This window comes from Meleagris gallopavo, chromosome 23 (genome assembly GCF_000146605.3).
Source record: "Meleagris gallopavo isolate NT-WF06-2002-E0010 breed Aviagen turkey brand Nicholas breeding stock chromosome 23, Turkey_5.1, whole genome shotgun sequence".
Lineage (NCBI taxonomy): Eukaryota > Metazoa > Chordata > Aves > Galliformes > Phasianidae > Meleagris > Meleagris gallopavo.
Window position 1 is genome coordinate 3,563,298 of NC_015033.2, and position 14,909 is coordinate 3,578,206.

Below are 14,909 nucleotides of genomic sequence, written 5' to 3' on the forward strand. Positions count from 1 at the left end.
CTCTCCTTATCTGTAAAGGGCTACACAGCTCGGAGACACCACGATAACACGCACTTGGCAGGCGGCACCGGGAGCTTTTTAATGCTGTTGGACTTCGGGATGGTTCAGAGGGTCAGCTCTGACTGCTGTGTTCCAGCAGCACGTGTCACAATCATCTCCGTGTCCCATTTAGAGGGGGAGAGAGGTGGTCCTCAGGAAATCAGCTACACTGGAGAACAGCTGTTAATTTTCCCATTTATGTGCTCGGAAGCTGGTGACGGACCGCGCATTCTAAATTGCACTCAGATTGCATTAAATCTCCTTACGGCAGCATAAAGGAGCTTCAAAGTAAACAAAAAGGGCCCCGTAAGAATAGATGGCAAACAAATGGCTTCTATAATGGTGCGAGCTCTGCTTAGCCCAGCCACAGGTGTAAGAACACGCTCTGCTTGTGCTTGCACAGCCCAAGGATGCACCTTTGCCAATAAGGCTGCTGGTTCTAACCAACAAAAGCAGCTCACATTGAGACGACTGCTGAGGATCCTGCTTGCAGATGTCCACTTCTCTATGGATGCAGTCATCCAAACCCCGTATCTATCACTTTCTTAATATCTGGAATGTTTGAAAACAAATTCAAGAGAGGCGAGAGGCCAAAGCCACAAACTAGATTACAGAGAGCAGCTAACAAAGGCCATCTTGGCCTCATCTTCCTCCACTAAACCCACCAGCGTTCCAAACAAACTCTATTTGAACAGTGTACATGTGCCTTAACATACATAGGACGAACTATAGGAAAGCTCAATAAGGCAGACTTCCTATGTATTTTTCTGACATCTTATGTAGGCATGCATTAAACCTCTCAGAGTATAAGGAAACCCACTGTGAATAAAAGACAATTTCACATGGTCCTCCATACATCAAGGCAACCATTACAGCTTTCAATATAAGAAAGGAATGTTTTGGAACCAAAGCAAAAATAAGTTATTCTCATCAAACAGAGGTGGTTTACTTATCTCCCCCTTGCCCAGATTCTCCCCAGCGCTGCAGCATGCACGTGGGGCACACAGGCAATAAGAGCAGCATTTATCTACGGTTTGCTGTTCTTCTAGAAAAGGAAGTGAAAATGCAGTAACATGGAAAGAAGCTTAAATTAATGCTGCAGATCAACAAGAGCTGCACCACGCTAGCTGGCTGTCTCTTTTGGCTCCAACTTGCAGCATGTTCAAGCAAACTCTTTGCAGACGGTCTCAGCCATGCCAAGAACACGTAAGTCACTTTCTTCTCCGGATGTCCTTCTTTTCCCCTTCCCTACACGCTAAAGGAGAAGGTGTCCATCCATCCTCTAACACCAACCTACAGCAAGCCCTGTTCAACACTACGTGGGTGGCAGAGGGAGAAGTGAGGCACAAGGCTGGGACAGGAACAAGCAGATTCCCAGCTGCATTGATTCCACCAGCGAACTGCGGCTGTTCCCCTGTGCTTCACTTTACCCAGAGGAAAACTAGGGATAATGGTGACCTGCCATAGTAAACCATTGACCTGTGCAATATGTAAGACTTAAAAATTATGACGAACAACTTAATTTTTGAACTCGCTTCAGGGCCTGACATTCCATACCTATAAATCCACTGCAGATTAATGAAACCCAGGGGCACCATTCCCAACTGACCCAGCAGGACGTGCTTCAGCCAAGCGCTCCGTTAACGAAGCAGCTCCATGCAGGTTCGTTATGTTAATGCAGCTCTTCCTTCTGAAGCTGCTAACATTCACCATGATCACCAGTGTGGTTGAATTAAGTTAGGAAACCATGATCAAATATTTGTGGTCACACCAAGTAAGTGAAGAAAGGTGATTAAACTCAAGGGAGGTAGGGTGAATGGAGAAAAGGAGGAATAAAATCTGTGAACTTTTCAAATCTTCTTTGCAAGAGCAGCCACGCTTAATTTGTTCTCTGAAAAATGAGACAAAATACCCTTCTTTTTATTGGCAAATCTCAGTGGTAACAACCAGATGTGTTGGAATTTACCAAGCAGTAACATCCACATGGAAATAAACACGGCAGTTTTGTCGGGATGTTTATCCCTGGTGCGTGAACATCACTGCCAACTACACTTGGATACTCCCAGCTGTTATCACCAGCATTCTGTGATGCAGGACTGGAAGGATGGAAACTTCCGAGCTGCCAGTGCGTTATCAAACGGCAATGGATCTTTCTTCAGATGTGAATTACCAGCCGTTTTACACCCAGCTACTCAGATTGCTGCACCAGGTAGACGAGGAGCGACAGCCGACGGCCCTCAGGCCAGTCAACACCCCTTGGTGACAGCCAGCCAACACGACACAGCCTGCCTCCTGCCTGAGCTGCTCTTCCCAGGCCCCTCTGCCTACCCGGCACTCTGTGCTCGCTGTCTGCCCCAGCTTCCTCCCAGGAGCGGCGTGGCGAGCCCCAGGAATGGGGCCAATTCCATGGGGGAGCAGGTGGTGGCCAGGTGGAACTATGGGAAAGAGATGAAATTTCCTCTATTCTGGATGATCTGCTCTCTCTGCACTGAGATCATGCTTATAAAACAGGTGCTGCTGCACCATATGTCTCGGAAAAAGTCACACTAAGCAAATTCTATCCTGTAACAGAAGAATCCCTTTTTCTTTAGGTATCAAAACCCTGAGTCTCTGGGTTGCTTACATACAGGTTGCCAGGAACATAATGTGCATCAATGAATCTTACAGTTGGGTTTACATAATGACATTTAGTCCATTACTCCCTTTCAGTATAAAAGATAAGAGCTCAGACTGCAGCAGCATCATATTAACGCAGCACTGAGAAATACACACATCTCTTCTGGTTCTGACTGCTTCTTTTTCATACCCTTCAAGACACTGAGCAGAAAAGTGATCCAAAAAAACTCTCATACATAATTATGTTAAACTTTATTAGGAAGCCATTAAAGAATTACAGGGGTTGTCAGAAAGGCCTAGCAGAAACACTTAAGTTATCTGCCTACTGTCCTCTCTTTCACCCCTACTCTTGGCCCTTCCTTTGGAGATGAATATCTTGCACAAACAAAATTACCTTTGATTGCAACAGCTGAATTTCTCAAAGCAGTGAAAAGAAGCTTGCTGACTACACGGAATGGGTTGCCACAGACATAAACATAGGATAGCAGACAAGAAAAACAAGTTTTAATTAAAGTTGCTTCTATATAATCAATTTTCCTTTTTGTATCAAGTAGTCATAATATAAGTCTAAAGAGCCTGATACAACTGACACACTGCAATGTGTGAAAAGTGTGATCCTGAGAAGTGCTGAACACCTTCAAATCCAAGAGTCTGCACAGCTACAGGAGGAACAAAGCTTGTGACACCGCAGGACGGAACAGCAAGAGCATTTCTGCCTGGCTTTCAAGGCTACAAATGAAAATACAAGGGCAGTAACACTGCTGCAGCACTCCCAGAGGCCCCAGCAAAGGCTCAGGGGATGCCTATGCTTACATTGGTCACACCATACAACACTCATCCTCCCAAAAAAACCTTGTAATTAGCCTTAATACTGATGGCAGAAGGTGTAGAAGCCAAGGTGGCTTGTTCTATGTGCCACAAGGGTCAGATGCAACATGATGCGTTGCTCCTGTGTCCCTAACCCTGTGATCTCTATTGCCCGGATCACAGTGGCCCAGAAGCAGTAATTAATTATTCTTAAATGGAATCTAAGGGCCTAACTTTTTACATCAAATGTTCTAAGTTTAATTTAAGTAATCTGAGAGAAGAATTTGGGGTTATTTTTAACCAATGGCTGTTGCTGCTTTTTATGTATATATACTAAGTGGACAGCCATTGCTAGTATCATTTTACATTATGTTCGTGCATAACTGGATAGATGGACTTTATATATATATATATATGCACATGCACGTATATGCACTTTCTCTCCCTCAGTATCTCATGTACGTATTTTAACATGTATGCCAAAGAATAATCACATGCAGAAGGAGCCTAGGCATATCACATATCATCCTTCCCCTGTTTTAAACAATTTCCTTTAAACCCATCATCTACCTCAATCTTTAGAGACTTATAATTTGTCGTGGAATCAGAAGAGAGAAATTAATCCAGAGCATCATAAAAAAAGAGCAAGCACAAAGAAATGAAATCTGCAAATCAAGGTCTGAGCAGTTTTGCTGGGGGGCGGAAGGCAACGGGATCGAGCCTTTAATCCCAGAGGAGCAGCACCGCTCCCTTCCAGGCTCCCTCCTGACACCCCCAACCCTTTTTCCAAGTGCACACAGTGCCTGTAAAAATTCCTGCGTGCTATTTGCAGGCAAGGTCACTGTGAAAGGGCATGGCTGGCAGCCAGGGTGTTTTTCAGCCGAGCTGCAGGGAGGGGAGGGGAGGCTCAGGAACTCAATTAGAAGTTTCTCCAGTCTAGCCAGGAGGCTGGGAGCCCAGACTGCGGCTGTTCCGTCCTGCGCGCAGCCGCCCCGTCTGCCCGGCTCACCGCCGCGCCAGGGCTGACGCATTTCGCAGGCATCCTCGGAGCCGCAGCAGGGAGGCCCGGGAACGAGAGGCAGCTCGGCCTCCACGGCCTGGTAAATCCACGTGTGGTTTTCCGGAATGACACACCGGCATGCGAGACGCGTCACGTGTCCTTCAATAGGCATCTGGGCTCCGTCCAGCCGCACTGACGGCGCGCCGTGTACCTGTGCAGATGCGTACATAAAAGCGACGCTGGGTGACGAGCCTGCCCAGAGATCTGTTAGTTGTGCACAGCTGCCAGCACGCTCTTGTCCGGCCAGCACAGCCGCTCCTTTGTCATTCAGCGACAAGCGGGGTCATCCCCATCACGCAGCTCGGTAATTCTCTGAGCCTTGTTTGTCTCGGGGCAGAGGAGCACCGCGCAGGGCTCAGCGCACGCACGGCGCATTTGAAATACAGTAGAATGTCACCCAAGGGGAACCTTTGCCCTAAAATTGTCGCGCAATTTCCCTGGCTGGGACCGCGGCCAAGGCAAACCCATTCACCAGCGCTGCATGACTTCCTCCTGTGCCTTCGGGACAGGCAACCCCCTGCCAGTGGTTTAAAGGCGCATTTGCATGGCAGAGGCTTTCAACTTCTGCATTTCTGTGCATGCAGGCGCACATCGCTTCACCCCAACCTTTACCTTGAGCTTCTGTTGGGTTCTGACCTGAATGTTCAGCCTGCAGACCAGCAGCAAAGGCTGCTACGCTGGTTGTGAGGTTCCAGCACTGCGACCTGCTGCCACAGCATCTGAAAACAGAACATTAGAGCAGAGCCTTTGGATCCTACAGATGCAGGGCCTGCTGCTTTTCTGAAAGCTGTGGGCCCACCCTTCACACAGAAGGTTACTCACTTCCCATGTACTGCCCATCCCTTCCTCTATGCTAGCTCTCCAGTTACATGTTCTAACTGGAATCAATTTGGCACATCACCTGGGGAATGAAACGGCACGCTTAATCACCATGGAGGGGTTCATATATATAGACATTCTGAATGTGTATCCATATACAGACACACACATTCTCCTAAGCATTCATTTTGCCTGCTGAAATATGATGAGTTTCAACCTTCAGAACAATAGAGTAAATGAAACCCTGCACCAATAGGATTCTTGCCTGAAAAGAGAGCAGCAATTCGGGAATTATGCACAATGAATCCTCTGCTAACAGATGCACATAACAGGCCAGAAAATCCAGAAGCTCAAATTTGTTCTACACTGTAAGGCTTTTTGCAGGCAGATTCTGATCTCAGCGAAGCTCGTATTGCTCCCCTGGAGCAAATGCATACCAGTGTACCTGAAATCACAATCCATTTTCTTAAGTTTTTAAGGTCATGTCACCTTAGATTTTTTGATAAAGAAGGCTGAGTAGTGCTTGCCTGAGAATAAATGCAGCCAGTCCTCAGAGGTGTTGTTGCATGCCAACTGGAGGAAGTGATTAAAAATTAATGCAAGCTAGGAGATACAGAAACCTGAAAGGGTGTGCCCATAAAACACACTTTCAATCTGTCTCATCAGCAAAAGAAAAAAGAAATCAGATTCTTATAATACCAGCCTTTTGGGAAGTGGTTGGGGCATGAACTCGGTGCGTACCAGTTCAGATGAAGGAACTCCCAGCAGCACACAGAGGGTGGTGCTCCCTGGGCAGGGATGGTGGTGGCAGCAGCACTGCTGCCATGTGCCTTCCTCAGGGCAGGCAGGGAGAGCTGTCCTTGCACTGTTCGCTTCTGGCTTATTTTTTTTTTAATTGTTGTTTGTTTAAAATATATCATTAAACAACCTTGAAAGAATACAGAATGCTTCTCAAGGCTGCAAGGCACAGAAACCATAATATGTGTGTAGCAGGAAACAGCCAGACAGCTATAGCTTTCCAGGAAGTCGGGGCAGTTACACTGTTTTACCTGCACACACCAACCCATGTTTAGGGTTCCTGGTCAGTGGGTAACTACACCTGAGGTACCAATAGGAGAACCTGACATTGACCGATAAAGGCAGGCTTATCCTCAGACTGGAAATGCAATAATCTTCCCCAGAGTAAGCAGTCCTGTTTGGAAATTTCATGGCTATTTGGGTTTTAGTAATTTAATTAGCAGATATGGTCTCTTGTTTGGTTTCCTGGAAACAGCAGGATTCAGTCTTATTCTCCTAAACAGACTGAACAGTTTATCCAGGAAAGGTTAATTTTTGGCATGGGGAAAAAGAAAAAAAAAAAAAGGTAGAGGAGGTATCCAGTTCATTGGATTAGCGGTAATATTCACAATTAAGCTTCTTGAGACTTCACAGAGAGCCTGGGCTGCTCTCCTTTCCCAGCCTCCTCACTTTCTCTACCCAATACTAAAACTCCCAGTCACTGCATTAACAAGCCCAGACTGCTTCTGTTCTTCCCAGCAAAGGGTCTTAACCTGTGACCTTTGCCATTTTCAAGCCCTCTTGACTCCTCCATGCACCATCATCTGCCCCGGGACTTCCATTTTTTATTGCTCCCTCTGCATTGCTGGTGGGATAATGGAAGCTGGGGATGAAGAACAACAAGGGGTGATGCTGAGCGCACGGCTTTGCTTATGAGAGATCCCAGGCTGTGGCAGGAATCCCTCGCTATCGGAACTGCTGCTGCAAGAAGGCCAGCAGTGGGCCCCTGGGACACGACCTCCACAGAGCTGCACCCCGGCACTGCTGTTATTAAAAATAAATTAATTGGTTCTTCAGCATCATCAGCAGGCCGTCCACAGAACCAGCAGGGCCAAACATGACAGGTTCTAACAAACATCCTTCGACTGCCGTGAGGGCATCGCCAGCACAGGCACAAAAACCCAAACAGAAGACGGCACTCGCAGGAAAGAAAAGAAGAAAATAATAACAAGAGGAACAGTTCCCCTTATCAGCAGAGAAAAGGTCCCCTCACTGCTTCCCCTCCTCAGCACAGAGCGCACTCTACTTTTCTTAATTATTCCTGATGTTCATTGTAGGTTGCATCATTTTGGAACACCGATGGTATCATTTTTAAAACTCCAGTTGCCATGGCAGCACAGAATGTGGCTCTTAAATGTACTCTGCTTGCACATTCCTCTGACAAGAGGCTGTCTTTTTTTTTCTTTTTTTTTTTAAAGCAACTCTTCTGAGAAGCATGATATAATGACAAAAAATCCTTGAGAATAAGCATACGAAGAAAATGGTGGCTTCAAAAAAAGATGGAGGGGGTGGGCAGACACTGGGCTGAAAACAGAGCAAGAGGACACTTTTCTTTTGAAGGCAGAAGCTGGGCAGTGCATTTGGGATGGTCCCAGAAGGCTGTAAATCCAGGCAAACCGAGCCGCTTCCTTAGCGGTCGCCTTTACAGCACTGCATTCAGCCTTTGTTTCCCTTTGTAAGGCCTTATGGCGATCTGACTGCTCAAACCCAACTTTAAACCTCGAGCAGCTCTCACAGAAGCAGCAGCAGGTGACACGGCGCAGGGTGCTGCGCAGCAGGCAGGAGCTCCTTACCTTGGCCACTACTCCCACGGGCTGCAGGCTGGGCAGCGGCCAGGCCCTGGTGAAGCAGAACCCACTCATCCCGTGCCCACGGTGCTTGGGGACATCACTTCCAGCGTGACAGAGAAGTCTTCTCTGGAGCTTGGGACCCATGGAGAGCAGGGATAGCCAGCCATCGACATCAGCTTGGCACCAGCAAGGAGCTGGTACTAACAGAAGTGACCTATACCCAGGACTTCTGCCATCACTGCCCTATAAAGGTGCTGCATAGCATACCAGTATTTTTCTGGTCTTGTCTCCATTCAAAGTCCTATCATTAGGAATCTCGTAAGAGTTTTAGCTCAAATTAGCAATCCCTAATTGAAAAGGGATGGAGGAACAGAGTATTTTTAGCACCTCATCGGACTGTCCTTAAACACCAGCAGTGGGGTTTGAGGCTTAGTTTAAATAAGAATGCTGACTTGTAGGCAATTCTCCAACTTTATTCATTAAAATCAGGGGTTGCATCTCTTTCATAAGAACTGCTGCACTTCCTGCTTTCCAGGAGCCCTAAAAGAAGCAAGCTAGTGAAGCCTGCTTTTTGAAATACTTCTTCCCTTCTGGCTTTCGCTAGCAGCAAGAGTGAAAATTTAAATTAAAATCAATTTCTCCAAATGTTCAGTGCAGTCTAGTTTTGGCACAAGCACTCAAGTCATTTTATCCTTCTCTAAGAAGCAGCCTATCAAAAAAGATAACCCTCTAAGTGCTTCACAGAAGCCTATAGCAGCATTATCTCCATTTTTGCAGATAGGTTAACACAGAGGCAAGGATTTTGAGTCCATCACTCAGCAACAGAGAGAAATAGAAGGCAATTGTTCTGACCTTCACGCCCGTGCCCAGTTCTTAAGATCATAACACACTCAGTCCATAAGAAAATAAAAGATGTCCTAGGTCAGAAAACGAGCTGGAATGATGCAAAAAAGAAAGGTACTGTGTAATTGAGAATGAGAATGACATAGCAACCTCCTGATCTTAGTAAGGTCATGAGATGCTGCAGAAAGACCACATAACAGCCTGTTCTGCCTGTAACGCTGCTTTAGAAATGGTCAGAAAAAAAATGTGATTTTACACGCCTTCATTTCCGGGGAGCAACAGAGAGGTTCAACTAAATTCTGATTTTCAACGTTTGCCCAGCCATTACTTTCTTAAAAATCTGGGTTTCCAGGCTGTCTCCTGTAGTCACCCCAAATTCACAAGGCACTTTTGGAAATGAAAGAAAGTTACTGGACTTAATGTAATTTCATTTCTTTTCCTGCAGATTTTCAAATAGCCAGTAATTCCACATTTCAAACATCCCCAGATGCAACCAGTGACCATTACATTTAAGATACAACTACAATCCAAGGAAACATCTCACCTTATTTCTGTATTACAAACCAGAATATTTTTTTCTGTTTTCTAAACCTCATCAAAGAGATACTTCTCATATAAAAGACATAGAATACCATCAGTCTTGTTTGTACATTTAAAGAATCCAAGTTCTAAGTCCAAGAAAACAAGACTTGCACAAACCTACACATTCCCATGTTTTTCCACACGGGCAACTTCTTGAGAAGAAAACTTGGGAGGAGGTAATCACAACAATCATGGCAAGGAAAGTGAGTTAACGTGCAAACTAAATAATAGGCCTCTGCTGATAAAATATCAAACACAGAGTCCCGACTGAGTCAGATTTTTCCATGCTGATGTTTAAATATTTCCGTCTGAACTCTGCTTTCATTCTGTGCCGCTCTTCCCCACATCCCTGCTTGTGCAGAGCAGGTCGCTCCCAGCTTGCTGCTGCCCAGCTGCGTGGGATTGGTGTCCTGATATGTTGGGATGCTGCAGGCACTGCCCTGCTTTCTTACCTGCTGCATGAGCACTTCGCTGTCTTTGCCAAACTGTTGCTGGCCAGAAGAAAACCAATTCCCCAATGCCACTCAGCACAAAAAATGTTAAAAAAATAAATGTTTGATCCTCTTCAGGCCACTTTTAACACAACTGTAGATCCAAATGTAACACTGCAAATGCTGAAATATACTGAAATGGAGGGAGGTGACAGAGCAAGGGTCGAATTTAAAAATTATATAAGAATCTCCTAAGTTTCATAAATCTGAGTTGACTACACAGCCTCATATGAACACTTTTTGATTTATTTTTTTAAAACATTTCTGCTTTATGTGCTTCAAAGAGCAAGAATAAAACTGCACACCTTCTTTGCCATCTTCTCTGCTGTAACAGCCTACTTTCTTTATTTGAACAACTTTACCAGGAGGAGCAGTGTTCTGACTCAGTCAGACAGCTGATGCTGCTTTTATTGGTGGAGATTAAGGTATAAACTGGATTGTGCCCTGAGTTCACAGTTCAGCCTTATCTATGGAATCCTTCCCCTCTTTACACATTCCAAGGGTTCTTGCAACTTCAAGTCACTCGAGCCTATAACGTTAACCCCTAAACACACTTTCTCAAACCTGTTTATAGGAAAAGAAGGTTTGGAAATTCTTTGATGACATTTTAGAATGCACCAGTTTGTATAAACAGAACAATTTTCACTTTCTTCAAAACAATCTGTATGTCCTTTTCTGGCTGTGCTATCTAATGCAAATCACTCTGCTTTCAGTTACACACAGATACAGAGAAGGCACTTGTCATTGGATACAGCACCATGAAAAAAGCCAATAATCTTGTAACTGGTCATGCAGCCCACAGGGACCCCTCCCTGTGACCCTTCATTTTTCAAATTTCCTCTGAAAGTGTAGCTGGGAATCAGATCTGTCCCGTATTCAAGCACTGACAGGCAGATCTGATGTGATCTGAATGTTGCAATATTATTATTTCACAGGACATAACGCAGTGTGCTCACAATGGTATTTCTTCTATTTGCAAACTACGTAGCCTGGCAGCCAAGCCGAGGGAAACGGGAGAGCATTTTGGTTGGTTTTACAGCATAGACACCATTGCATGAGAAGTTTTTCTTTCTCCACCCACCCCATGTGCCCATCAGTTTTCTTTGGTCCTGCATACCAACCTTCTCCTGAGAGGGAACATCTATCTGTTATACCTAGCACAGTGGGGAAGAGACTTTCAGTTTCTCCAGTAATACAAATAATCCGTGAGTAAAGTCATTTGCAATGATTGAATAATACTGTGGAAACCTGTCTGACGTACCTAAATACACAGAAGTGTTCTCTGCTTTTGACGTGGTTTTGGTTTGGCCAACCACAAACAGATATTTGCTTCCTCACTTTTGAAAACCGCTTCCAAAAATCTCTGGCTTTCTCAGAAGGTAAGATACCAGCAGGGCTCCACTGAGGTCATCCTGCCCTCAGCACACTCTGCACATGTCCAGCATTTTGTGACAAAAAGGGAACAGTTTGAAAGCAGCCAGGATGCCAAAGTCTGGCAGCGAATGCTGGTAAGGCAGCAGCTCGTCTGGTTCTGAAGCCCAGCACTCCGGGCTCAGCCCAAGCCCATCCACCCCAGCCCTAAAGAAAAGGGAGACTTCAGGAGGGAAGTCAAGATCTGTCAAGCTTTAAGTTGGTCCTGTTTGCACTGGGGAAAGAAATAGATATGTTTTAAATATTTCTGACTTAAGTGTCTTTATATGAAATATGAAATTCGAGCACCAGAAAACAAAGCCCCATCTGGTAGTGGTAAACCCCAGAAAAGCCCATATTACAAGGCCTGTGGCCTGAAGTCAACTGACGTGAGGCCACGTTCCTCCAGCAAACAGGTTACTGTGAAAACCCAAAATACCACAGTGTGCAATGCTACAGGCATGGGACAGTACGTGCCTCTCCTCTCTTGGATGCTGCTTTCAAAGTGTCTCAGGAAAAGCTTTTCAATGCCACCTTCAAAGCACAACTTTATTAAAAAAGAAAGCCTACATTTCTAATAAATGAGACTGAGGTTTCCCTACGAGAAGAGAGCAAAAATTACAACTGCAATGTAAGCCCTCTGCTTTTGTTAGAAAACAGAAGAAAAAATAATGCATTGCTGCTTGTCCCACTTTCAACCCCACTATTTCCCCTACACTCAGGCTGTTAATTCCAGGCAGCTGTGAAGTATCTCAATTGCTTTGGGTTTTAAAGTTTTTGTCTTGTTTTAAAGTTAAGGTAAATACTCAGCATCCTTTAAAGAATAAAAATGTTTAAAAGGCTGATAGCCAGGGTTATTTATAGAACTTTCAAATGGGCTTGTAAGAAAGAGAAAGAATGACTACTTCTCCTAAAAAAACATCCAAGAGTCATAAAGAAAGAGATAACACCCCTGACCTGTCTGATGCCCTGGCCAGGACTGATGGTGGTCATGAAATGGGACTCCTGAGAACTAAACTGGAGGCAATAAACACGCACACACAAAAGAGCTGTGACCTTTTGAGCCCTGCATCCATACAAAGGTACCAGACACCACAGCTCTGCAGGGAAGGGATACCTGGCCCCATGCAGCCGCTGTTCCCCACTCCTGGTTCTTGCAGTCTGGTAGGAGGTGCTGAGTTTCCAAACCGGACAGCCAGACTACAGGCTGCTATTTTCTTAATAAAATACATGTGATATAAACACCAGGTTGGACGCCAAGACAAACGCTAAAATGAACAGCCCACAAACAAGTCAATTAACTGGGGAAGATTCACACTTGACTGGATTACCCCAGAAGTTATCCAAGTAGAATGCTAGTGGACTATTTCAGCTATCTGACATGGAGCATCACATGCATTCCTCTCTGCCCTGCAGCACCATCCCATCGGCTGTGGCTGTGCCAGCAGAGCTCGTGAGCAAGCAGATGGTCCTGATGGTCCTGTAGCAATTGAGGAGGAACCGTTTCCTCCTGACCACTTTCACACTCACCCCCAAGTGACAGGCACTAAATCCTGACAGAAATCACTCACGCCTGCTTCATCTGCCCACCTGCATAGCAGCTCCTAGCTGCAAAATGTAGATGTGTCAGCCCATTTCCCACAGAATCATCATTCTAGCCTTGCATTTTACAAGAAATTGCGTGCCCCATACTTCTAACCGTGCTTTAATAAACATTCAGACCAGCCTTTCATGCTCAGCATTTGATTGATAGCAATTAGTTGGCACTGACAGAGATATTGCTTGATGTGACAGACCAAGAAAACACACCAATTTATGCCAAGAAAACGTGTTCAAAAAAAGTGGTGTATCTAAAGCTCTAACAGTGCTCTGCAGTAACACACAAAAAAATAAAATAAATGCAATGAGAAGATTCAGTATAAAAGAAGAGAAAGTAGCACCTCACTGCACTGATGTAATTGGATGTAGTAACAAGATGGGTATTTCTTTAATTTATCACTGTACTAAGAATTTTAGGGCAAAATGCTAACTAGGCAACTTCATTGTGCTGTATTTTCATCTTCACACTTAAGACCACTTCCTGCTAGGCCAAGTCATTCAAATTACGTGATTCTGTGTGCCAATAGTGGTGTTAAATAGCCAGCAGAAAAAGACAGTTCAATTGTCATGCGTGTCAGGAGCCTGGCATACACTCAGCTGGAGATATAAACTTCCTTTTTAAAGGAGAGCAATTAAACTGTGCGTGAGGAAAGGAACACTGACGTCATCCCTATACTGAAAAGCTGCACTAGTTTCAAACTAAACTCAGCTCAATGGAGACATATTTTGCATTTAATTTTAAGATGTTTCTAACAGGTAGATCTAAACTAGACCATTTTTACCAGGTCTGCTTGCACACACACACACCAAGTATGGCTGCACTGACCCAGGGGCAAGAGTTTAAACTCACCAACGACATTACAAACAACACAAGTCTTCCATGTGGACAGGGCACGCGGTGGATCCCACATGTGCAGGATCTCAGGGCCTGATTCTACCAACTGCTGAATGCTTCATGTATACACAGAGCCCACTCTGAGCCTCAGTGTCAGCTGGGATGCTCACCAATACTATTTTCACCTCTTGGCCAAATAAACAACAACAAAACCAGAAACTTGATTTAAGGTAGACTTCACAGTTCCTGTTATCTCAAGCTGTTACACTTAATAGCACACAGTACACTTTCTTCCTTCTCTTTGCTCACACTCCTTATGTCCCATAAAAGCATTAAAATTAGTGTGAGGAAGTATTTCAGCCATCATCCTAAAACACAGACTGCAGTGCAGCTTTTATGAGCACAATAAACAGGGATTCGTAAAAATTTTTAAAGAAAATACAGTAAAAAAAGATAGTTCTTTTTTTTAAGGTAAAGGTATTGGAAGTTCCCTTACTAAGTTCCCTGACATCTGGGAAAAAGGGGAAGAAACAAAGGGAGATGTTTTTCATATACCACATACAACTGGGGAATTCACTGCCACAAGATACCGCAGATGCCAAAAGCTTCTAAAAGCTCCAAAAGCAGGCAGAGGAATTTGCATAAGAAAAATCCATTAAGAGGTAGTAAGAAGGGTTGAGCTCTGGATCTGCATGCAGTACCCCAGAAAGATGTGCTGGGAAGGTACTGGATGAAGGTACTGGATGTTTGCCTTCGTATAATACTGCACCTGGTGCACCTTCCTCAGCACTCAAGAAACAGAGTACACCCAAATCAAACTCTGATCTCCTCTAATGAAACAGTTCTTGAGTAACCACTGCTGAAACAAGAAGAATACAGCAGTTTCGCAATGCTATCTGAATCAAAGCACGTTGCCATGCTCAGAGCAGGGCTGTGACGTTCTGGGATGCCACAGACAATCAGGGAGGTATTTTCCCCTACGGCATAACCGAGTAACAGCAGGGAGGACAAGGTCATTTTTCTGAAGATGTGCCTGCAGTACTCAAGTGCTGCCCTCCAGATACTTCACATGCCGTATTCCAGTGCTCTTCAACTAGAGATACTTTTGCCACATGGTCAGCATGCAAGTCACACGTGCTCCTAAGTAAGCAGTAAAATTGTGCAGGCCATGCACCACTCAC

General features: G+C 44.9%; 1 long non-coding RNA gene across 1 annotated transcript in view; it reads right to left on the bottom strand.

Moving 5' to 3' along the window:
• LOC109370874 overlaps window positions 1–14,909 on the bottom strand; it is a 38,962-nt gene that overhangs the window by 1,425 nt on the left and 22,628 nt on the right. The window contains exon 1 of the long non-coding RNA XR_004161925.1: window positions 1–14,909. This exon is cut by the window's right edge and continues 22,628 nt beyond it. This is a non-coding gene — a long non-coding RNA (uncharacterized LOC109370874).